Below are 25,896 nucleotides of genomic sequence, written 5' to 3'. Positions count from 1 at the left end.
TGGGGCAGTGTGTTACAAAATGGTGTAATATGTGCATAAACATGTATTGACAATGTATCTGACCGACGGGACCCGCCTCTCAGGTGACAGGTGGCATATGTTTTTGCAAAACGCCCCTTGCATTTTACGTAATCACGAAGATGTCCTTTGCAGAAATCTAAAAAAATGTGCCTGAGGCGGGAATCGAACTGGCCACCCCCCACGTCACACGGCTCGGCGCTGCCACTGCACCACATGCTGTAGATTGGTAAGATAAGATACTATAGCTTTATATTCTTTCGCCTTTAAACAAATAAAACAATAGAAAAATAAGCCGGTCGCCAGGATTCACACCTGTGCCTGAACTGGACCACGTGCGTGCTCTAACCAAGGATGAGCATAGAGTCCGCTCCTGCTCCATGCCTGGTGGTGCTGGCGGCGAATTTGATGGGTGGCGAGGGCACTGGAGTGGGTGGTGCCCCGTTTGAAGCAGATGATGTTATGGCAGAGATGATGAAGAGGCTAAATCTGACAACTGAAGAGCCCACAGCGGTCATTCTTGAGGACGAAAATGAAGAAGATTTGGTGAGCCTGGATTGGGCACTAATTGGCAAGGTATTGTCTCCTAGTATCCTTCATGTTCATACTATTATGTCTATGCTGAGACCGGCTTGGGGAAATCCGAGAGGTTTGTCAATAAAATCAGTGGGGGATAACACTTTTATTGCGGAATTTGCAAGCAAGGAGGATATGGATAGAGTTTTAGCAGGGGGGCCATGGACTGTAGGTAAGCATGCAGTCTTGTTCAATCTCTTTGACCCACAGGTAAAGCCCTCTGATGTTACCTTTGACAAAATAACTATTTGGGCCCATATAAAAAAACCCAAATTTGAGTTAATGAACAAGTTTGGGGGGAACCATTGGGTGCTAAGTTAGGAAAAGTGGAGAAGGTTGATGTTGATAGTGAAGGACGAGCAAGCGGCGATTATTTGCGAGTTCGTGTTACAGTTAAAGTCTCGGAACCTTTGTTGAGATGGGTTACTGCATATTCAAAGAAACACATGTCTTTTGATACATATGAAGTTCAATATGAGAGGCTCCCTCACTACTATTTCTCTTGCGGCATTATTGGTCACTCTTCTCTGGAATGTCCGAAACCAGGTACAAGAGACAAAGATGGTAAGTTGCCTTACAATGCTGATAGGATGTGTGTGAAAGATGATAGAAAGAAAGCCTTTTTGTCCCCAAAATTAGGGCATAGCTCACAATCCAGTGGAAAAAGCTCTCTTTTTGGGGAAGGTAATAATGATGCTCAAAGACCTCAAAATGAGAAATAAGGGGAGGAGGAGATAGTTGTGACAAAGCTATAGAATGAGGTTACCTCCCCAATGAAGACGGAGGAACAAAATTTCAAACAAAAATTCAAAAAAAATTGTAGTGAGATCAACAAGGAGCTATTCCTAGTGCAGCCTAGCAGTACTCAGATGATTGGACAGAAGAGGAAGCAAGTGAAGGTATACAGACCCAAGAGCCAAGTTCTGAACTCTCAGGAAAAAATGAGACAGGGGACGGATGGTTTAACCCTCACACTTGGAGAACAGAACACTAGTACAAGGTGCCCACCTTCAGTTACTTTACCAATTGGAGATGAGACCCTATCAGAATCCTACAAGAAACAGAAAAGGAGCTCGACAACTTATTAAGATCGACGGATCAGGCGGAGGTTGCAGGGATGCAGCCTCGCCATACACAATGAGGCTCTTGTGTTGGAACTGTAGCGGTATGGGGACGGACGTGACAGTGGGCGAGCTAAAATGGCTCGTTAGTAAATATCATCCCTCCCTCCTCTTCCTATCCGAGACGAAGATGAGGGATTCAAGAGCTCGGAATTTCATGTGGTCTCTGGGATATTCAGGTGCTTTTGCAGTTAGTTGTGAGGGTTTGAGTGGCGGGCTTGCTCTCTTTTGGTCATCAACTATATCGGTATCATTGAGATCATATTCGAAGCAATTGATCGATATTATAGCCAAGGCAGAAGATGGTGATAGTTGGCGAACAACCCTGGTATATGATGAACCAAGGAAGGAATTGAGGCACATCTTTTGGGACAGACTTTGCTTCCTGAAGGCTCAGTGGAAGGGACCGTGGATATGCGCTGGAGACTTCAACGAAGCTTTGCATGGTGATGAACACATGGGCTTTCGAAAAAGAGACGAACACCAAATAGCCTAGTTCATAAAATGCCTAGATGATTGTGGGCTCGTGGACATGGGGTATATTGGCCCTAAATTTACATGGTCCAACCGACAGAATGCTGAGATGAATACAAGGGTTAGACTAGACCGAGCAGTAGTGAATGGTGATTTTCTTCAGAAGTTTGATAATTGCACTGCTGAGAACATCATCACTACTTCGTCTGACCACTTTGTGATTCTGATAACAATGGCGAAGAGTAACGATCAAATAGTCATAAATCCAGTGCAACACTCTTTTAGATTTGAAGCTGCATGGATGAGGGCACCTGATTATGACCATATGATAGATGAGAATTGGAAAAATCTCAAGAGTGGCACTCCATCATTATATAACACTTGATCTGCTCTTAACAAGTTATCTACCTCTATTCAAAAATGGAGCAAGGTTTCCTTCGGCTCAGTTAAGAAAGAAATCAGAATGTTGGAAAAGCATCTTGCTACCATAAGAAAGAATATTCTAGCCTCAAACAACTCAGATGAAGAGAAGAAAATTGAACTACGGTTGTGTGAACTCATTGAAAGAGAAGAAATCATGGCCCGACAAATGGTCAAGGGTGGATTGGCTATGGGAAGGGGACCGCAACACATCTTTCTTCCATGCACCAGCATCGGCCAGAAGAAGAACAAATAGAATAAAATTCTTGTATAAAGCCGATGGGTTAATATGTAAAGATCAAGAAGGGATCAAAGTATGGTCTATGAATTCTATGCAAATTTATTTATTTCTGAATCTTCTGATTCATTAGATGCAATCCTTGAAGAAATCCCAAGAAAGGTTAGTGACAAAGTTAATGAAGCTTTGTGCCGAGAATTTACAAATGAGGAAATCAAGGCTGCTCTTTTCTAGGTGGGCCCTACTAAGGCTCCAGGACCTGATGGCTTCCCTGCCATGTTTTATCAGAGACACTGGGAGCTTTTAAAGGATGATGTATGTGCGGCGGTGAAGGGTTTTCTGTTGGGATCAGATATTCCAGATGGCTTTTGTGACTCGATAATTGTTTTAATCCCAAAAGTGAACTCTCCTGATGTGCTATCTAATTTCTGGCCTATAAGTTTGTGGAATGTTATTTATAAAGTTGCTTCAAAAGTTATAGCTAATCGCTTAAAACCTTTTTTGCCGGAAATAATGTCTGAACAACAGAGCGCCTTTGTGTCAGGGAGACTAATTACTGATAATATCCTCAGGGCTTATGAATGCCTCCATACAATTAGAAAGCAAAAAGTAAAACACCCTTTCTTTGCTCTCAAAATTGATATGACGAAGGCATATGATAGAGTAGAGTGGAAATACCTCAAGGGTGTGTTGCTGAAACTGGGCTTTAATACTAGATGGGTGCAGATGGTAATGAGATGCATAACTACTGCGAAATATGCAGTCAAAGTCAATGATGATTTTACCAAACCTTTTAAACCTACTAGAGGTATTAGGAAAGGGGATCCAATTAGCCCCTACCTATTTTTGCTATGTGCTGAAGGCTTATCTTGTTTGTTGCAGCAAAAAAATGTGTCAAGGGATTTGAAAGGAATTCGCAATGGTAGGTTTGGTCCTCCTATTTCCCATCTCCTTTTTGCTGATGATAGTGTGTTCTTTATTAAGGGAGATGACAAGAGTGTCGAGGCCCTAAACTCAGCACTACATACGTATTGCCATGGGTCTGGACAAAAAATCAATTTTCAGAAATCGTCTATATTTTTTGGTACACATTGTGATGAGCAGGTAAAGGAAAGAGTGAAAAGGAAAATTGGAGTCCAAGATGACACATTACAAGCTACTTATCTCGGCATGCCGACCTGGGTGGGACGTGCACCAACTAATTGTTTCGACTTAATGGCTGGAGTGATAGGCCATTGTCAAGGGCTGGGAAAGAAATTCTGTTAAAATCGGTTGCACAAGCAATTCCAACATATGCAATGAGTTTTTTTCTGCTTCCCATTAGCGTTTGTGAAAAGATAAGAAGATCAATTGCAAACTTCTGGTGGGGTATAGAAGATGACAGAAGGAAACTACACTGGAGATCATGGAAATGGTTATCCTCACCAAAGTTCCTAGGAGGCATGGGATTCACGGACATCTCAATTTTCAATCAAGCCATGTTGGGTAAACAATGTTGGCGTCTTTTAACCGAGCCCAGCTCTTTATGTGCCCGAGTGTTAAAGGGTAGGTATTATCCTGATGGGGATTTTTGGACTGCAAAGTGCGCGAGGTATTCATCTTACACATGGCGTAGTCTGATGTATGGGAAGCGATTGATACAAAAAGGCCTGCAGTGGAGACTAGGAGATGGCAAACAAATACATATATACATGGACAATTGGATTCTAAATGTGATTCTCGGAACTCTGCAACCAACGAGTGAAAACCAATTAGTGAGTTCCTTGATTACCGAGGAGGGTCAACAATGGAATGAGGCAGCCATCAGAAATAGATTCGCAGAAGACACGATGGAGAAAATTCTGAGCATTCCTTTAAGTACGGAAGGTTGTACAGACTTTGCCTCATGGCCCCACATGAAGAATGGCGTCTATACTATGAGATCAGCCTATAATCTAGCTAGAACGATGAACTTCTGGGGAGAGCGGAGTGTAGATGGCAAAGGTTCAACTTCTGAATAGAAAACATTGGAGAAAATGTGGAAGAAATTGTGGGAAATTCAGTGTCCTAATAAAATGAGAGTAGTATTATGGAAGCCGACACATGATTGTCTCCCTACATGATATCAACTTCAAGTAAGATCCATACCTACAAGCTACAATTGTTACTTTTGCAATAGGGATGAAACTATTGAACATTGTTTCTTGCATTGTCACTATGTTAAAGAAATTTGGAAAGAACTTAAAAAGGATTATGGAATTTGCCTGAACGTGAAAAGCTTTACTCATATTAGGCAATGGATATTAACATGGATAATTAATGCTACTGATTTTCATGCCATTGTTTTTGCCGTGGCAATTTGGCATATTTGGGAGAATAGAAATGCTCATCGTAATGATGAGGCCTTAATTCACCCACTTCGGGTTGTGGGAAAGATCAAAGCCTATATTGAGTTCATCAATTTGCATCTTCTCAGTTCGACCAATTTCAATAGGCGTGAGGCCTTGAAGTCTAGCCAAAATTGGTCTCCGCCGCCAGAAGGGTCGATGCTATCAACGTGGATGCAGCAATCTTTCCTCAGTCTACAAGAGCTGGATTTGGCGTGGTCATTCCTGACCATCAGGGGATGGTGCAGGCGGCAAGCAGAGGCTACTTTGCTCGAATCCAAAATCCTGAAGTTGCAAAAGCCATGGCACTTCGTCAAGCTATATTTCTTGCTGGGGAGAGAGGTATGCAAAAAATCATGGTGGCTTCTGACTGTTTGTCGCTGATCAACAAAATCAAAGAACCAAATTTGGACAGATCCCCTACGGGAGCAATAGTCCACGATATCAAGAACTGGGCTATAAAGTTTATGTCTTGTCGTTTTACTCATGTTTATCGATCATGTAATTTGGCAGCTCACACTCTTGCCAGGTCGGCAGAGTATAATGTTAGATCATGTTGGTTTAATGAGACTCCTGATGTTATCAGGACCATTATCTCTAATGAACAAGCTTATGTATAAATAAAAGGCTGCTGCCAATTACCTAAAAAAAGAAAGATCGTCACATCCACCTAGGGGCATAGCACTCTTGTTAAACGGGCTGCAGGACAATTTTCACAGCCAAGTTTTTTTAGACATATGTGAATACTAATTAATTAAATAGGTGCATGCACCTACATCCACCAGCTCGAAATTGTTGTACAATTTGGATAAAATATCTTCAAATTATTGTTACATTACTAAACATGTGGCAGGGCCCATTTGCAAGGTAAGTATTTTTTTAAGAATCCGAAGAATATCGAAGAACTGAAAAGGAATAAAAGAAATCTGAAAACCAAAAAACGCATACAAAAAAACTGTATTTATCTATTTTTAAAAATTCTCAATGTATATAACAAAACTGTTCATTGTATATTAAACAATATATTTCATCGTGTATTTATACACTAATGTTCATTGTGTTTTTACAAAACAATATTGCATACTAAACATATGTAAAAGAGAAATGAAAAATAATGAAAAAACGAAGAATAATGAAGATCTGAAAAAACATAAAAGAAATACAAAAAAAACATACGAAGAAATGGAATTTATATATTTTAAAAAAAGTTCATCGTATATTAAAAAATATTCAATGTATATAACAAAATTGTACACTCAGGAGCACAGCCATCCACAATTGATGCATCCTGATTATATTTTTCAAATACACAATTAAGCGCATTATATGCCCAACACACAGTTATTGCGTATATTTATTGTTTTTTTAATGCACAGTTACTCAAAAATCGACAACATGTATTTAAAATTATTTTGTAATCATAATAAATTTTGTAATGCATGACTAACATTTTATAAAATACATTTAAATTTTTTAAATACACGTTCACCATTTTCCAAAAATGTTCTGAACATTTGTTTTCATATGCACAAGCACTTTATTTTTAAATACGCGTTCAGCATTTTCCAAAAAAAATACTTACATTTATTTTCTCAATGGGAAAAATAAAAATAAATATGAACCTAAAAATAACAAAATTTTCTTACATCCATTTTGTCAAATTATTACTCGCTGGTAAACCCGCCTGGCCCCCAATCTTTTTATTAGTATACCGAATTCTTTCTTCGATCCCACTGACGAGCGGGACCATTGGGCCCACTGCCACGATCCAAAAAACATATATACAAAAAAGCGGAACATTTATCCTAGTAGTATAAAAGAGTTAACTGCCTAAAATTTTCCATACGGATAACGTGGCGTAGTGGCTTCGCAACTAGTTCCATGTACGGCATGTCGCGAGTTCGAATGCCAGGGGCGCACGCGTGTTTTTTTGGCAGGTCCTTTTTTCACAAACAAGGGCTGTATGCATGATTAAGTAAAAAACTATGGGACTTTTTGCAAAAGAACATGTCAGACAGGTGGGCCCCAATGGTCAGATTCAACATCAATACACTGTTATACGCGGTTTAGACCAATATGTAACAGACTGCCTTAAACATGGTACTGACGTGCAAAAAAACCGAATAGTGGTATTGATCCATCATAGTTGCCCCAAATGTGATACTTCTGTGCAATTAACTGATGATTGTGAGCTCTATTAATTATTTTCAAACTTGAACAAATTAGTTGAAGTTGAACAAGGAAGACAACTTAATAAGTTATATTTGGGTATATTTGTATAGAAGTTATATTGTTATGGATCCTTCAACATGTGGTGCTTGCTTTTTAGAATCTTTTGCTGGCCAAAATTTCTGTACTAAGCGAGGATACTGCTTGTGCACCAAAATCCTTGAACCAAGAGTTTTCCATGAGTGTCCACCATATTTACCTATATGCGATATTTACCTGTCGTTTCAAGTAAATTTGCATATGCCGAACTATAAACCTTCAAATAATAATCTGTTTTGTATGCCCGAATCGCTCATGTAGCGACTAGAGGTTGTCAGTATCTTCCATGCACTACTAGGAAAAACCTTATACACAGAGGTATAGCAGTAGCGCTAGTCAAAACTAAGCGCTATTGTTACTTAGTAGTAGCGCTTGTCACAAAAGTAAGCTACAACTAGCAGTAGCGCTTGTCACAAAAGTAAGCTACAACTATAGTTATAGCAGTAGCGTGTCTGCCCAGAAAAGTGTTACTACTATAGTCCCCACACTGTTGCTGGTAGGCTAGGAATAGTAATAGCGAGCCCGAGGGAAACACGCTATTTCTAAGTGCCTTGTAACAGCGCGTTTCTGCTGTAGAGCGCTACTGCTAAGAAAAAGAAAATAAATAGAAAAATAAAGAAATAGAAAAAGGAGAAATGAAAAAAATAAAAAAATAGTGGAGAAAGGCATAGCAGTAGCGCTTGTTTTCACAAAGCGATATAGCTACATTAGCAGTAGCGCGTTTTGTGTTCCTGCGCTATAGCTAAGTTCCTTAGACAAAAGAAAAAGGAAAAGGAAAATAAATAGCTACTTCCTTTAACAGTAGCGCATTTTGGCCTAAAGATCTATAGCTAACTTAGCAGTAGCGCATTTTGCCTACCAGCGCTACTTCTAGTTTGACTTAACCACGAGCGCGCTTAAAATTTTGCTAAGTTCTTTCCCCCTCTGCCCCCTATTCCCCCAACTCCTCTATCGCTGATGTCGATCGTGCACGCTCTCAACCTCACCACCGTCGCCTAATGCCGCCCTCAATCTCACTGCCGCCTCCCGAGGCCGCCCTCAACCTCACCGCCGCCACCCGAGCCTGAGCCCTCCCTCACCGCCGACTGTAATGCCCTCCCTCTCCTCTCCCCTGCCCTCCTCTCTCTCTCTCTCTCTCTCTCTCTCTCTCTGGTAGGGCAATTCATATGTTACTGCTTGATGATGTTCATATATATGAACCCTAGATTTGTTTAGGGCAGTAGGCATTTTTTAGCATTTAGGAAAAAAGATGGGCAATTTTTTTAGGAAATTAGCTAGGGCAAATTTTGATGAAAATGCCTAAATGGTAATTCCATTTATCTTTAAATTACAGAGGGTATATAAATTATAGTAGCACTTTAAATTAATAGAGCCTCTAAACAAAAAATAATAGCATTTAGCTAAAAAAATATTTGGACTATGGACCTAAATTTGGTCCAAATTTCATTCAAATGAAATTTGAATTATTTGGACTATGGACCTGAATATTTTTGAAGAAATTGGGTGTAGGTACTAAGATCTTGCTGTGAAAATTTTGGTGAGGTCAGAAGGGTTAGAGAAAATGAACTTCCTTTGCAATTTCTAATAAGGTCAAGTATTGTTGGAATATTTGCTCTAAAAAATTTGGATGAAAATAAAATAATGTGTGTGTGAGAGAGAGAGGAATAGCTAGAACAGAATTTGGGTTCTGTCCTAGGTAGAAAAGTATTTAGTGAGGTCATTTTGCAAAGGTTTTTGATTTTTGAAGACCACTATTTTTCAAGGAAATGAATTTAGGCAAGTTTTATTTTAAAGATGATCCCTTCCTAGACTTTTAGCTTTAAACAAAAAACAAAAGCATTTAGCTAAAAATAAAAAACAGTAGCTATGGCATTTAGCTATAAACAAAAAACAGAATTGATGTTATATGATATATGTCATTGATGTTCATTTGCATATTCCATTAATGTTGATTATATCTTTTCATTGAAGTGGTCATGTTATATATTTGGTTCGATTGTGCCCGAGTGGCCTTTTGTTGTTTGCAGGGAATGATTCCGAGTGGCCTATGTTTTGCTGAAATGTTGATTCATTTCCGTTCCGGCAAATTTCAGGTGCTCGATTTGTGCACTTTTTAGCAAAGGTCATGCCGAAATTTTCCGTGAATTTCGGCATGACTTGTGCTACAAATTAGGACATATCGAGTGCCCGGGATTTGCCACACCAGGAAGGAATCAACGTTCCTGCAAAACATAGGCCTTTTTATGTCATTATTCATTTTATTAGGTCTAGAATTAATTGACTATATTTGATCGTAGGAAACATGGCTAGCAACGATGAAGGACAGGGTTCTGGTGATTGCGACGAGGCCTACCTGGCAGCAGACGAATTTTTGAGCCTTGTCGACGATCAACTGTTGTTGTTGCTGGGTCCACCTGTCACAACCGAGGCCGACATCAAGACCGACGCCGAGACTAGAGAAGCCGGTATAGAACCAAAACCGAAGAGGAGACGTCGACTCCCAAACCAGCTCAGCACTACTAGAGTGGTGGTCACGGAGGTGGACGACGGGAATTTTTAGCCAAAAGTGCCTGCGGAAGCGCGAGCGTACTACGACAACCAAATAGGATGCATTGTATGAACAACATCCACCATCATTGATAAGAAACTAGGGAAGATAGAAAATATGAGGCCCTCACTCCTAACGAAGCCGCACCAGGTATTCTTGTTCCCGGGCCGGGTTGAAAAGAAATATACTGATCCAGATAAAGACCCGGTAATGAAGAAGATAAACAAACGCGCCATGAGAAAGTTTAGCAACGCGTTGACCACCTGGAAAGTAAGGGTGATAGAAAGGATTATCGACAAAAAGGAACCCTACTCTGAGATTGTAAAGGATAATCCGACAATTACAGAAGATTAGTTTGAAATATTCAAGGCGGCTTGCAATGCCGAAGATGCCAAAGAAAAGCCGAAGTACATGAAGGGGGTTCAAGAGAGGAACATGGGGTGCCACCACCATGGAAGTCGTGGTTACGCGGGGAAGAGGTCCATATGGGCCAAGGAGGATGCGGAACGCGAAAGTCTGGGAATCCCAGACCCCTTGGCGGAGTTCACCGTCCCGCAGGAGCATGACGTCCTCAGGGCCCAGTATCGTTGGGACCCAGTGAAGAAGGTTTTTGAGACGGACGCGGTCATGACAGAGTTCATGAGACTGCTGGTAATTTTAGTTTCTGATCAAATTTGTAAACGATTGGTGTAGGGTAGGAACCCTAATCGGCCGATCTTTCACGAAAGGAGCGGATCCCGCGATGAACACGAAGAAAACGAGGAGGGAAACGAGGGGAAAATCACAAGGGGAACACAAGAGAACACTCAAACCACTAAGTATGGTCACACATGCGTTAGGTCCATGAACACAAAGGGAAAACAAGATCCAAAGTCAACAACGGACGATACAAGAGGTAACCGGTCTTCTCCGTGAGGGGGTCTTGAATCCAAGAGGGGATCTTCTCCGCAAGGAGGTCTTGAATCCAAAGGGATCTTCTCCGAAGAGGGGCCGCGGTCTCTCTCGTGGAGTAGATCCGATGTGGATGAGCAATGCTCTATCTCTAAATATGAGCTAAACCAATGCTAACCCTAGCTAGGATGAATAGGAGGTCTATTTATAGTCTGAGTGCAAAAAAGGGGGGCGAAAGGACGGGGTACATGGGCTTCGGCCCGAAACTGGACACAGCCAGGTACCGGACGTCCGCTGGGTACCGGTCGTCCGGTGTCTCATGGGCGGCCGGACGTCCGGTGGCTGTCTCGGATGCTGGTGTAGCGGATTTCTAGAGAAGGCCGGTCATCCGGTCGCCGGACGTCTGGTGGCGCCGGTCGTCCACTCGTTTGGCTCTGGTGCAGGGGCACCGGTCATCCTGTCGGGCCGGACGTCCGCTCGCTTGGGTTCGGCTGGAGCTTCAGGCTCCGGACGTCCGGTCCCGACCGGTCGTCCGGTGGCTGGGACTTCTTCTGCAGCTCTTCTTCTTCTCCGTCTTCACGTCCGTCTTCCTCTTCTTCTGCCCCTTGCTCCTTAGCTTATTCATGGCCAACTCCTTGATACCTGAGTATGCACAATGTCTCTGTTTGAGGTAGTAGCCATGTCTCATGTGTATCGAAGTGGAAGTGTGAGAGGAGAGATGTCACCTCGGTTTCGAGAGCTCTTGCACGTGCTTGTGTCATGGGTCTGCTAGGAACTTGGTGAGGCGATGGTAGTTCCATGGGGATGACCTTGGGATGCTCTGCATCATCTCCCCTCCCTTGGGGAAGATCTGTCCTCATATCAAATTCTTCATCACCATGATAGGGAGAGAGATCTTTGACGTTGAAGATGTCTCTCACGTTGTACTTGTCACGCGGGAGGTCGATCTTGTAAGCGTTGTTGTTGTAGCGTGCAAGCACCTTGAAGGGTCCATCCACTCGTGGTCGAAGTTTGGACTTGCGTTCTTGGGGAAAGCAGTCCTTGCGAAGGTGTAGCCACACAAGATCGCCAATGTTGAAGACCATGGGGTGCTTGTTTATGTTGAGCTTGGTCGCAAGTCATTGTACTTGGCGCTCGATAGTATGTCTTGTATCTTCATTCACCTTCTTGAGATGAGTCACACATGCACTTGCGTCCAAATTGATGCGCTCTTGGAGTGGTAGAGGGAGAATGTCCAATGGGGACAAAGGGTTGAATCCATAGACGACCTCGAAGGGGGACTTGCCGGTTGTGGAGTTTCTTGCGCGGTTGTAGGCGAACTCGGTGATAGGTAGACACTCCTCCCACTACTTGATGTTCTTCTTGATGAGTACTCGAAGTAGAGCGGAGAGTGTGCAGTTGGTCACCTCCATTTGGCCGTCGGTTTGTGGATGATACGGCATGGAGAAGAGTAGCTTGATTCCAAGCTTGGCGCATAGGGTCTTCCAAAAGTATCTAAGGAATTTGACGCCGTGGTCCGAGACGATCGTCTTTGTCACTCCATGTAGACGCAATATTTCCCTACAAAAGAGATTAGCAACATGTGAAGCATCGTCTATCTTGTTGCAAGGAATAAAATGTGCCATCTTAGAGAAACGGTCCACAACGACAAATACCGAATCCTTTCCATTTCTAGTCCTAGGCAATCCAAGTACGAAATCCATGCTAATGTCTTCCCATGGTTGATATGGAATTGGGAGAGGCATGTAAAGGCCATGGGATTTAGCTTTGGACTTAGCTTTGCGACATGTAGAACATCGGTTGGTGAAGCGGTTGACGTCGCGAAACATCTTGGGCCAAAAATAGTTCTTGGAGAGCGTTGCGAAAGTCTTGTCACGTCCAAAATGTCCCATTAAGCCTCCTCCATGAGATTCCTGCAAAAGCAACAAATGAAGAGAAGACTCGGGGATGCAAAGCTTGTTAGCTCTCATAAGATATCCATCTTTGATGTAATAGTGTTCCCAAGATGTGTGGGTCAAACACTTGCCATAAGGAGTAGCAAAAGTGGTATCATGCTCATACAAGTCTTTTATATGCTCAAAGCCAATGACATCCAATTCAAGTTGAGTAACAAGCATGCGTATGCGGGAAATGGCATCCGCCACAATGTTTTCCTTACCTTTAATGTACTTGATGACATAAGGAAAAGACTCAATAAATTCACTCCATTTAGCATGGCGCTTGTTCAACTTGGTTTGGCCCTTAAGATACTTGAGCGTTTCATGATCGGTATGAATAATGAATTCATGAGGGCGAAGATAGTGTTCCCATTCATGCAAAACACGTACTAAGGCATATAGCTCTTTGTCATATATGTGTTATTGAGTTGTGCTCCAGAAAGTTTCTCACTAAAGTAAGCTATGGGGTGCTTCTCTTGGACTCATCAACATGAACACCCTTAGAAGATACAACAAAACCCAAGAAAATGAGCTTATCAATGCCAAAAAAGGCATTTCTCCATATTAGCATAGAGATGCTCCTTTCGAAGAGTTTGTAAAACGGTTCGGACATGAGTGACATGCTCTTTGAGAGACTTGCTAAAAACAAGGATATCATCGAAGTACACCACAACAAACACACCAATGTAAGGGTGAAAAACATGATTCATAAGACACATAAAAGTACCCAGTGCTTCCGATAGACCCATAGGCATGACTAACCACTCATACAACCCAAACTTGGTTTTGAAAGCGGTTTTCCATTCATCACCCTCTTATATGCGGATTTGATAGTAACCACTCTTAAGATCAATTTTGGAAAATATAGTGGCACCATTAAGTTCATCAAGCATATCGTCAAGTCATGGAATGGGATACCTATAATGAACATGCGAAAGCTACCGTCTCGTTTTGGCACAAGAATGACCGGGACGACACAAGGGCTCAAACTTTCACGCACATGTCCATGGTCTATGAGATGCTTTACTTGCCTTTGTATTTCTTTGGTTTCTTAGGGGTTGATGCGGTAGGGAGCTTTGTTGAGAAGAGGTGCTCCGGGGATGAGGTCGATGCGGTGCTCGATGCCTCGTAGTGGAGGTAGTCCCGGAGGTAGGTCGTCGGGGAAAACATCATGAAATTCCCGCAAAAGAGAAGATAACACTAAAGGTAGAGTGTGAGAGGTGTTAGCTTGTGTTTCATTGTCCTTGCACAAAAGGACATAGTGTATCACACTAGATTGGTTCTCACACACTCCTCTTATCTCACCTTTGGTGGCAAATAGGACTAAGTTCTTCTTTTCGCTCATCATGGAGGTGCTCGGTTTTGGCTTATGGCGCTCACTCTCTTTTTGGTGGCTCGCTCTCTCACTATGCTCCCCATGATGGGTGGCTTGGTTGTCGGCGACCACTTGGCTTGGAGACATGGGACGAAGTATGTACTCCTTTCCCTTCATCTTGAAGATGTAGTGGTTTGTTCGGCCATTGTGGATGACTCCTCTATCAAATTTCCATGGGCGTCCAAGGAGAAGGTGGCAAGCGGTCATTGGAACGACGTCGCACTCCAAAGTGTCTTCGTAGGCGCCAATTTTGAAGGAGACTTATACTCGATGCTCGACTTGGATAGTGCTAGAGTCGCTAAGCCATTGTACTTTGTATGGATGGGTGCTTCGTCTTGGGCAATTGGAGCTTGGAGCAAAGTTCTTCACTTGCGAGGTTATGACAACTCCCTCCATCGATGATGACCTTGACGGATCTTCCATTGATGCCGGCCTTGGTGTGGAATATGTGGCATCTTTGGTCTTCGTCTTGGTGATGTTCGAGAGTCGAGACCTTGGAGACAACAAGAGCGGGACTTGAATCTTCGTCGCAAAAGAGTTGTTCCTCTTCATCGTTCACTTGCCGGTGCATGGCGACTTTCTCAAGAGCATCCATTTCTCCTTCACTCATTGAGTCGTAGGTACCGTCGTCGTTGAGGATCATGGTCCGCTTGTTGGTGCATTCATAGGACTTGTGGCCTTGGCCTCCGCATGTGAAGCATTTGAAGGAACTTGTCTTGAAGGTCTCATCGGTTGGAGTGGATGATGATGAAGCTCTCGGCTTGAAGTTGCTTGTTGTAGGAGGATGACTTACAGTTGACGAAGCTTTCTTGGAACTCGACTTGTCGATGTTGCTTGAAGAAGGCTTGGTAGACGGTGTTGGAGTCGTTGAAGCTTGGGTGTTGGAGAAGCCATATGACTTGGATGAGAACTTGGCATACTTGTAATCGTCTTGCACTTGACGTTCCACTTTGGTAGCTTGATGCACTAGCTCAATGAGGTTTGAGTATGGTTGGAAGTCGGCGATCTTCTTGATAGGATGGTTGAGTCCATTCAAGAAACGTGCCATAGTTTGCTCATCATCTTCCATGACGTTGGCTCTTATCATGGCAATCTCCATCTCCTTGTACTACTATTCAACGCTCTTGGTTCCTTGCTTGAGTAGTTGGAGTTTCTTGAAGAGGTCGTGGTTGTAGTAGGTAGGCACAAAGCATGCTCTCATGACATCCTTCATTTGCGCCCAAGTAGTGATGGGTGGTTCACCTCTTACCTCTCGGCGCTCGATAACTTGTTCCCACCAAATGAGGACATAGTCTTGGAACTCAAGGGATGCCATCGCGATCTTCTTCTCTTCGTCATAGTTGTGCAAACGGAAAATTTTGTCGACCTTCAATGCCCATGAAAGGTACTCTTCGGGATCGTTGCTTCCATTGAACTTGGGCATGGTGAACTTTAGTTTGTCGTAGCGTTGCTCTTCATTGTGTTGGGGTCGGGGATGATGATGCCCGTGTTGTTGATGATTGTCAAGCTCGTGTTGCTCTTGATGAGGAGGGTTGTCAACCTCATGTTGCTCTTGTCGTGGAGGATTTCCATTGTCTTCATGCTCTTAATGAACGCGATGTTCTTGGCGAGCTTGTGGAGGATCTTGTCGAGCTCGAGGAGGAACTTGACGATGCACGCGAGCTTGGTGTCGTCGTTCTTGAGCTTCTTCACGAAGTGCTTCTTCATGTTCACGAGCTTGTACGTCGGCCTCGGTTGGCTATGGCGCGACCTGCATCTTGGAGGGCTTGTTGCGCCTCAAGTGCTTGAGCATCTCGCAATTGTTGCTCTTTAAGTTGTGCCTTGGCATCTTGTGCTTCTTGGTGTAGACGCTCTCGCTCTTCCGCTTCATGTTGGCGTTGTCGTTGCCTTTCTCATGCTAGCGCAAAAGCCGCTCGGGTTTGATGTTGTCAGTCCTCTTGAGAGTTGTTGCCGCGTAGAGGATTGAGGCTTGCTTGATTATCATTGCGCGCGGCACATCGAAGAGTGTTCGATGTCGATGTACTTGAGCTGGAGAGGGTGAAGTTGGAGTGTCGACTTGAGCAGATCCTTCTTGATGAATACGAAGTGGAAGAAGAGCGGTTGGGCAACAAAGCACGAATCTCATCCATTCTTGCGTCGTTCTCTTGCTTGTGATCAAAGTAATCCCTTGTACGTTGCTCGGAGAGTCGCAAGTCGGTGGCGAGGTTGTCGATGCGTTCACTCATTGCTTGTTTCTCTTGATGCAAAGCACGTTGTGCACCAAAGAGGTGGCTCTTGGTGACGTAGGAGTTCATGTCGTCGTCGTGCTCAATGAACAGTGGGTTGGTAGAAGTACTTGGCCTATCCATCATTCTAAGAGAAAAATGTGAGTGGTAGAAAGAGAAGAACGAATACCAAATGTACCTTTACCGAAGTTGAAAGTGGATCAATGATCACTCCAATGTGGACAAGGAAATAGCACAATTGGTACCAATTCTTGTTGGTTTCTCACACCTACACAAGTAAAAGCTTATGGTGGATCTTGGTTAGGATGGTGGCACAAAATTTGATGCAATTGTAAGTGATCTTCAATAATGTTGGAAAAGATTCGCAAGATTGCAATGCAACAAGTAGACCAAGCAATATAAGGTACACGGAAACACACACGCAAAAAGATAAGCGGGGTCGTGCAACCAAGGGTGAGCCAAAATGTGGAATCCACAAAAATGCTCTTGTTGCACAACACTAGAGAGACGCTAGCATGATTGCACAATAGGCAGATACAAAGGCTTGTGCACAACCTACTAAGAAAAAATGCAACGCCTTCTATCCCAAGTATGCTCTATGCAAGGTGTTTCTATGATATGATCCAAGATTCAAGATGGGAATGGGCCGGCTCGGCCCGCTGGGTCACTAACCCGACCCAAAATGTCGAGGCCAATGGGCCAGGTGGGTTGGCTTTGAATCATAAACGGGTCAGTGCAGCCGGCACCGTGCGACCTGATGGGTCACAGGGTCGACCCAACCATCTGATTGCGCTGCTCCTGGCGATCTATGTCTGCCGACGCCGGCTGCCCCCGACCATCTCTGCCGGTCTGCTGTCACCGTCGGCTGCCCCCGACCATCTCTGCTGGCTTGCTGCCGCAGGCGTTCCTCCTGCCTGTCGTTCGTCATCTCGGTCGTCGTCGAGCTCGCCGACCTGCAGTCCCGTTCGCCGTCGACCTTGCCATTCCGGTCGTAGGTGAGACTCTAGCTAGCTTCCTCCCCTTCCCAGTGCAGATCCTGTTCAGCTCGAAGCCAATCCTGGTTTCGTTCTTGGTCAGTGCTGTGTGGTAGCTCAACCTACAGTGTGTTTGGTCAGTGTTGTGTTCTTGGTCAATCCTGATAATTCAACTCAGCTGGTGCAGCGACCTACAGTGTGTGTGTGTGTGTGTGTGTGTGTGTGCAGGTTTTCCTACATGTGAAGCCAACCATCAGGATGGCCTTGGAGTTTTCTCGTATAGTAGTTGCTTGGTGTTGGTTCTGCAGTATTTTCGGGAATGCTGTTGGTTCTGCTTGGAGTTTCCTACATGTGACTTCTTTCATTCTACTACGAATCTGTAGTAGTTCTTTCCTCAACAAATGTAGATTGTCGTGTATTGGATGTGAAAAGAGTTGAAATTGGAACTTCTATTTATTTCATATTATAGCTGAATTTCGGATCGGCCCTGGGGTACCCAATGGGCCAGCGAGGCCACCGAATTTTGTCAAAATGGGTCGACCCGTGGCCCCCTGAAATTGGCCTTGAGGCCACGAGACCAGGTCCAAGGCCAGGTCCGGGCCGGCCCATTCCCATCTTGATCCAAGATGATCTAATATGACTATATTAATGTTGTATGATGCTATGGTTCTTGCTTAAAAGCTCTTTGCTTATATTTTCCTTTTGCTTAAAACCTTGTTTGGCTCTTTGGTGTTTGAGCTCTTTTCTCATGCAATGCTTCATGAACTAAGATAACAATTGTGTATGTGATGACAACCTTGTGACACAAGAGATGATACCAAGATATGCAACAATGATGTATGTATGCTATGGGAAGTATGATCACAATGTGCACAAGTCTCGTTGCCGGTAATACTCAAAAACTAGTCTCGATGGGTAAGCGACGCAAAGGAGTAAGGCTATGATGGCTATCAAAGTAATGGCAAGAATGATATGTCCAATACCAAGGTGAGGTTACTGTTCTTGCTTATGGTATGGTGTCAAAATGGTGGCACGAATACCAAGATGTAGTCGCGGTGGTCGTTGTTGATGACACGTCCGTGGCGAAGATGAGCGACGGTGATGTTGATGTCGAACCGTACCTAGATAGCCGAAACACAAAAGGACACGGAACCGCAACTCAAATTCTCAAAGCTCGAAGTGGCAAACAAGTGTCGGAGTGTGAAATGGGTAAGAAATGGTGGTGGTATGCAGAAGTGGTGATGGTGTATAAGTGGTAGGAGTGCGTATGCAGAAATGTGGGGCGGTGGTGATGACTAAACTGGAAAATTCAATTTCGTCAGGTAACTCCGGACGTCCGGTGGTGAGAGGTCGTCCTGTCATCGGACGTCCGGTGGCGAGCGGACGTCCAGTGCCTGGGCACAATTCGGGCACGGGATGAACTGGCGGTGTTCGTGATGGAGAGGTCGAAATTCTTCGAATCCGGGCGGATTTGTGGATGGAAAAGGTGGGGAAAGGGGGAAAAAGCTAGGTCCACTCAAAACAAAGCAAATCCACGGATCAAATCCAACAAAATTTCAACACACCAACAAATCACAAAAAAATTGGGGCTATTTTTGTGGGGAATTTTCGAATTAGGGACAAAAACAACAAAAACTAGGCTAGCAACACAACGGGGAGGCTCCGAAATCATGATCAACGTGGCTCTGATACCAAGATGGTGTAGGGTAGGAACCCTAATCGGCCGATCTTTCACGAAAGGAGCGGATCCCGCGATGAACACGAAGAACATGAGGGAAACGAGGGGAAAATCACAAGGGGAACACAAGAGAACACTCAAACCAACAAATATGGTCACACATGCGCTAGGTCTGTGAACACAAAGGGAAAAACAAGATCCAAAGTCAACAACGGACGATACAAGAGGTAACCGGTCTTCTCCGCGAGGAGGTCTTGAATCCACGAGGGGGTCTTCTCCGCAAGGAGGTCTTGAATCCAAAGGGATCTTCTCCGAAGAGGGGTCGCGGTCTCTCTCGTGGAGTAGATCCGATGTGGATGAGAAATGCTCTATCTCTAAATGTGAGCTAAACCAATGCTAATCCTAGCTAGGATGAATAGGTCTATTTACAGTCTTAGTGCAAAAAGGGGGCGAAAGGAGGGGGTACATTGGCTTCGGCCCGAAACTGGACACAGCCAGGTACCGGACGTCCGTTGGGGACCGGTCGTCTATTGTCTCATGGGCGGCCGGACGTCCGTTGGCTGCCGGTCGTCCGCTCATTCTGGCTCGGATGCTGGTGTAGCAGATTTCCGGAGGAGGCCGGTCATTCGGTCACCGGACGTCCGCTCGTTTGGCTCGGGTGTAGGGGCACCGATCGTACGGTCCGGGCCAGACGTCCGCTTGCTGGGGTTCGACTGGTGCTTTAGGCTCCGGACGTCTGGTCCCGCTCGGTCGTCCGGTGGCTAGGACTTCTTCCGCAACTCTTCTTCTTCTCCGTCTTCACGTCCGCCTTCCTCTTCTTCTTATCTTTGCTCCTTAACTTCTTCATGGCCAACTCCTTGATACCTGAGTATGCACAATGTCTCCGTTTGAGGTAGCACCCATGTCTCATGTGTATCAAAGTGGAAGTGTGAGAGGAGAGATGTCACCTCGGTTTCGAGAGCTCTTGCACGTGCTCGTGTCATGGGTCCGCTAGGCACTTGGTGAGGCGATGGTAGGTCCATGGGGATGACCTTGGGATGCTCCGCATCAACGATCCTTGTTCCTTTTGCAGAGAGAGCAGCACAAGATTGCGGCCGAAAGCGACTCGCCGTTTGAGGCATCGGCGAGGCCCAAGTGGGACACCCCATTTGAACGGGACTTGAACCTATTGAAACGACTCCCGGTGGACACTCGACCGTCGTATGAACGCGTGCACGGCGTGGGAGACGGCGCCATGTGGAAGAAGTACTACCATGAGACCACAGAGGAGAGAAAGGAAAGATGGAGGTTAACTGGAGAAAACATCGACAAGAAGGTTGAGATTGTGGTTGAGAAGAAATCAGGTGAGACAGTCAAAGCAGCGATAGATGACGCAAAACGGGAGATGGCAGCTACATGTGGTGTCTTGGTTCCGGCTATCGTCAGTTGGAGCAGGAAAAATCCAAATAAAGATGCGGACTTTCCCCTTGCCGACTTCTTCGGGAGCAGCTTGACTAGCGTTGCACCAGCACCTGCTCCTACACCGGCTCCCGCACCAGCTCCTGCACTGGCTCCCGCACCTGCTCATAGCATCTCGTCCTCTGTCTCGGACGTGCTCGGCGGTGCTTCATGTTTGGCTGAGATCGGCGCCCACACGGTACCGTCACACCGGCCCTCTTCAATAAATGTATAGTCTCCAATTTCTGTTGCCTTTCGGATGTCTCACGTCACAGACATGTCTTTGCAGGCTGACGAAACCCCATGCACCATACTGTACACTATGAGGGGCCAGAAGGTGGACGTGGGGAAGGCGGCGATAGTGAAGCCGAAGGAACAATTGTTCCACAGCCGGCTGATCGCCCCTGATGTCTTCAAGGTTTCCATGGCCAGTGTTAAATCGGGCCACGAGAATTTGGCTCCTCCGGTACTAGGGGGAGATGATGACAAGACCCCATGGCGGCTTGGAGATTGCAAGAGTTGGGTCCTGTTGTGGCCAAAGAGTCTGCTTTGTCTGGAGGCAGCCGGGACACCCACCACGACCACGCAGCCTCAGCAAGGTATGAACATAAACACCCCACCTACCCAATTAGTGTCGCATGTCGTGCTGGGTGATAGTGGACGGGGTGAGGAAGAGGCTCCATTAGTCACTGATGACGTCGCCGCCATCGAAGAAGCAATGCATGATGCCATCGATGAGGATGATGATGACACTCTACGGTATCTCAATACTGGCGCCTATGACAACGGAGGATTGATGGCTCAGCAGTATGAGTACTCAGGGTTTGATCATCATGAGTCGGTGCCTGAATTGCCGGAGGATGAACGTATTATAGATGACCTTCCGGTAGCAAAGAATCATAGGAAGAGACCGAGGAAAGGCAACAAAGTTGCTTCTATGATCCAGTCGCCTCAGCAGCCTCGGGTTGAAGACCGTATACCTATCCCCAGTGCGACAAAATGGCATATCCCTGGTGAACCAATCCTACCTAAGGCATAGGTAGAGGCCATATATGGCGATCTAAGAAGACTTATGACGATGTGCTGCGGAGAGAGAAAATCCTCATTGTAGGATCAAAAGTATGTCTAGAGGGGGGTGATTAGACTACTTGACCAAATAAAAATCTAGCCTTTTCCCAATTTTAGTTCTTGGCAGATTTTAGCAACTTTGGACAAGTCAAGCTAACTTAACACAATTCAAGCAAGCATGCATAGATTATATGAGCAGCGTAAAGTAAAGCATGTAACTTGCAAGAATGTAAAGGGAATGGTTTGGAGGATTCAAACGCAATTGGAGACATGGATGTTTTTGTCGTGGTTCCGATAGGTGATGCTGTTGTACATCCACGTTGATGGAGACTTCAACCCACGAAGGGTAACGGTTGCGCGAGTCCACGGAGGGATCCACCCACGAAGGGTCCATGAAGAAGCAACCTTCTCTATCCCACCATGGCCATCGCTCACGAAGGACTTGCCTCACTAGCGGTAGATCTTCACGAAGTAGGCGATCTCCTTGCCCTTACAAACTCCTTGGTTCAACTCCACAATCTTGTCGGAGGCTCCCAAGTGACACCTAGCCAATCTAGGAGACACCACTCTCCAAGAAGTAACAGATGGTGTGTTGATGATGAACTCCTTGCTCTTGTGCTTCAAATGATAGTCTCCCCAACACTCAACTCTCTCTCACAGGATATGGATTTGGTGGAAAGAAGATTTGAGTGGAAAGCAACTTGGGGAAGGCTAGAGATCAAGATTCATATGGTAGGAATGGAATATCTTGGTCTCAACACAAGTGTAGGTGGTTCTCTCTCAGAAAATATAGGTTGGAAGTGTAGGTTTGTTCTAATGGCTCTCTCCACGAATGAAAAGGAGGTGGAGGGGTATTTATATCCTCCACACAAAATCTAACCATTACACATAACTTTCCAAACTCGGTGGGACCGAATGATTAAACTCGGTCTAACTGATTTAGCAAAGCTAGTGACCATTAGGGTTTTCGGTGGAACCGACATGCAAATCGGTAGGACCGATATGATTAGGGTTAGGGCATAACGTAATCTCGGTGAGACCGATTACACAAACTCGGTGAGACCGATTTTGGTAATAAGCTAACCAGAGAGTTGGTCAGGTAAACTTGGTGAGACCGATCGCTCATTTCGGTGAGACCAAAATGTTATGAAGGCAAAACAGAGAGTTTACATTGCAATCTCGGTGGGACCGATCGCTCATCTCGGTGAGACCGAAACGTTATGAAGGGAAACAGAGAGATTACAACCCCATCTCGGTGAGACCAAGATCCCTATCAGTGAGACCGATTTGCCTAGGGTTTGTGGCAGTGGCTATGACATTTGAAACTCGGTGGCGCCGGATAGAAAGAATCGGTGGGGCCGAGTTTGAATTTCTGTTTAGGTCATATGTGGATGTGAGAAAGTAGTTGAGGGTTTTGGAGCATATCAGTAAGCATTTTGAGCAAGAACCTCATTAAGCAACACCTCATCCCTCCTTGATAGTATTGGATTTTCCTATAGACTCAATGTGATCTTGGATCACTAAAATAGAAAATGTAGAGTCTTGAGCTTTGAGCTTGAGCCAATCCTTTGTCCTTAGCATTTTGAGGGGTCCACTTTTCTCATCCATGCCATGCCAATCATTGAGCTTTCTTGAGATATTAATCTTGAAATAGCATTAGCTCAATGAGCTATATGTTGTTAGGAATTACCAAAACCACCTAGGGATAGTTGCACTTTCCATCTCCCCCTTTTTGGTAATTGATGACAACATATAGATCAAAGCTTCGACAAATCATAATAAGAGTGAAAAACATTGTCACTTTGAGAAGTACGTGAAAAGCAAGAGCTCCCCCTAAGTTTGTGCATAGTTTAAGATTTGCTTTGGACTGCAAATGCACAAAGAGTTAGGATCATGGGTTACTCTTCCATGTCACATACATCTTGGTGGAGCGCTCAAAATGATAATAATTAAAATACATGCACTCATCAACAAGCAAAGTGAATGATCATATGGGATATAAAAAGGATAGTTTCATCCAACAAGCATTAAGGTAGCATATGATCAAACACATGATCATCTAAGCAAGCACAAAGTATAAAGTATCTCAACCAAGCAAATAAACGAATTTTAACCACCAAACAAAAAAGAGAGAATAAAAAGCAACGCTCTGTCTCGAAGCCGATGGCACTGAAGCTGTAGCTGGTTGCAAATGAAGTAGCTCTGGTGTCTGGAATAGGCACTGCAGTAGACCTCTGACCTCTGGGCACTCTAGCAAAAGCATCAGTGGTTGTCTTTCCCTTCTTCTCGTGCACTTCATCCTGAAGTTGCCCAATGACTGACTGGATCTCAGTGACCTTCACATATAAGTCATAGAACTTCTGCTCCAGGATCCTCTCCAAGCTCTCCTGGTTTTGAGTCAGGGTGGCCAGTCCCTTCTCAATCCTCAAAGTGGAGGCAATCAAGTAGCCAAGCTGATCTTGCTTGCTCTTCATAAGATACTGAGATGCTTCTTCAGTAGTTGGCATCCTTGCAGCCTTTTCAGCCTTTGCCTTCTCCTTCTTGGCTTGTGCGTGCACAGAAGATGGTTCATTTTCATCCATCACCACAGTGTTGTCCTCAAAGTCTGGGTAGATGGGCAGGTGCTCCTTGTCCAGCAGATATGTGCTAGTGCCCATCTTGGAGTTAACCAGCTCCTGAATCTGTGGGGCATACCCACAACTCCTCTTCTAATCTGCAGTTGTCCTCTTTATGGTTTCCACAATTAGGCTCATGACTTTGAACTTCTGTGGGATATCAAAGATGTGAAGCAAGTTAATTGCATGGCCTCTAATCATCTTGTGATCACCTGTCTTTGGCAAGAGAGTGTGCCTGAGGATCCAGTTGATAGTTGGCAAGCCTGACAGAAGGTAATGTACAGATCCAAACTTGTGTGTCTCAAGAGCAGCATCTGGGATCTCCTTGTACATGTGTGGCATGGTGTTGTGATCCTTCTTGTTCTTGGCATAGACATCCAAGTCATCTTCATGTTCTTCTGGGGCATTGATCAACTTAGCCCATTCTGCAACTGTTGACTGGTACCTAGTGCCTCCAGACATCTAGACAATCCTTCCATCTGGGTAGAAGTGAGCTGTGGAGTAGAACTGCATGATGAGCTCATCATTCCATTTTGTGAGCTTCTGAGCCACAAATTCATCAACTCCACAAGCCTTGAAGCTGTCATATACGCCAGCGAAGTGATCCTCGTTTTCCTCAATGAATGTCCAATCGACCCATCTCATGTCACACACTATGGGCTTCTTGTCAAGCAAGATAGTCTCAGAAGTCCTGCTGTTCCTTTGTATGGAACCTATAGTCCACAGCAGTCCTTCTCCTGGTGGCATATGGATCAGACTCTCTCCATAGCCTTAGACCAAAGTCCTTCCTGACTTTCATGTTCTCTACAACTGAATGAGCATCATTGTGATCTGGAATTTTTGGCTTCAACTTCCTCAAGACAACAGAATCATCTTCTTCTTCCATTGTAGCTTCAGGCATTGGGGCCTTGTTCTTCTCTGCTGCTGGGATGTTCCTGGTGCTCCTCTTGGGTGCAGTTTTGGGTTTTGGAGCAGCTGGCTTAGGAGTTCCTTTGGGCTTAGATGGAGCAGCCCCTGATCTTATGGCATCTCCCATAAGCTTTTTAGCTTTGGGTGCTGATGTTGCATCCTCTTCCTCTTCCTCTTCTTTAGAGTCTTTCATTATTGAAGATCTCCCAAGCACTCTGGCAGTGATCTTCTTGACCCTTTCCTTTCTTTTCTTTTCTACCACAGCCTGCTCTTTGGGTGAAGATCCCAAAGTCTCTTGAGTAGATGTTCTGGCTTTAGACATTGGAGCTCTCTTGGCAGGAACCTTTTGCTTCATCCCTGGCTTGGTGGCAACAGTTGTGCCATATTCCTTTTTGAGCACTTTCCTCTTTGAGGTGGCTTCTTCTTCCTCAGCCACATAGTCCTCATCCTCTGACTCTGAGGTTCTTTTCTTGCTGGCCCTTGTGGAAGCCTTTGGCAGATTGCTGGGTGTGCTCCTGCTTCCATCATCTGAGCTGCTAGAGGGACTAGTGCCCTCACTCAAGTGAACTTGTTCCTCAGACTTGTTCTGACTGTCACTCTGATCTGACATGATGCAAACACTGACAGCAGACCCTGTGAATAGATTATAGATGAGGTAGAGTGGATGAGCATCACAAAGTATAGAGGTTTTTGCAAAAGAATGAGTTAAAAACTTAGTTTTAGTTTACGCAGAAAGCTTTTCAGATCTATCGATTTGC

The sequence above is a fragment of the Triticum urartu genome, chromosome 5 (assembly GCF_003073215.2).
Source record: "Triticum urartu cultivar G1812 chromosome 5, Tu2.1, whole genome shotgun sequence".
Taxonomy (NCBI): Eukaryota; Viridiplantae; Streptophyta; class Magnoliopsida; order Poales; family Poaceae; genus Triticum; species Triticum urartu.
Note: the sequence above shows the minus strand (reverse complement) of the source record.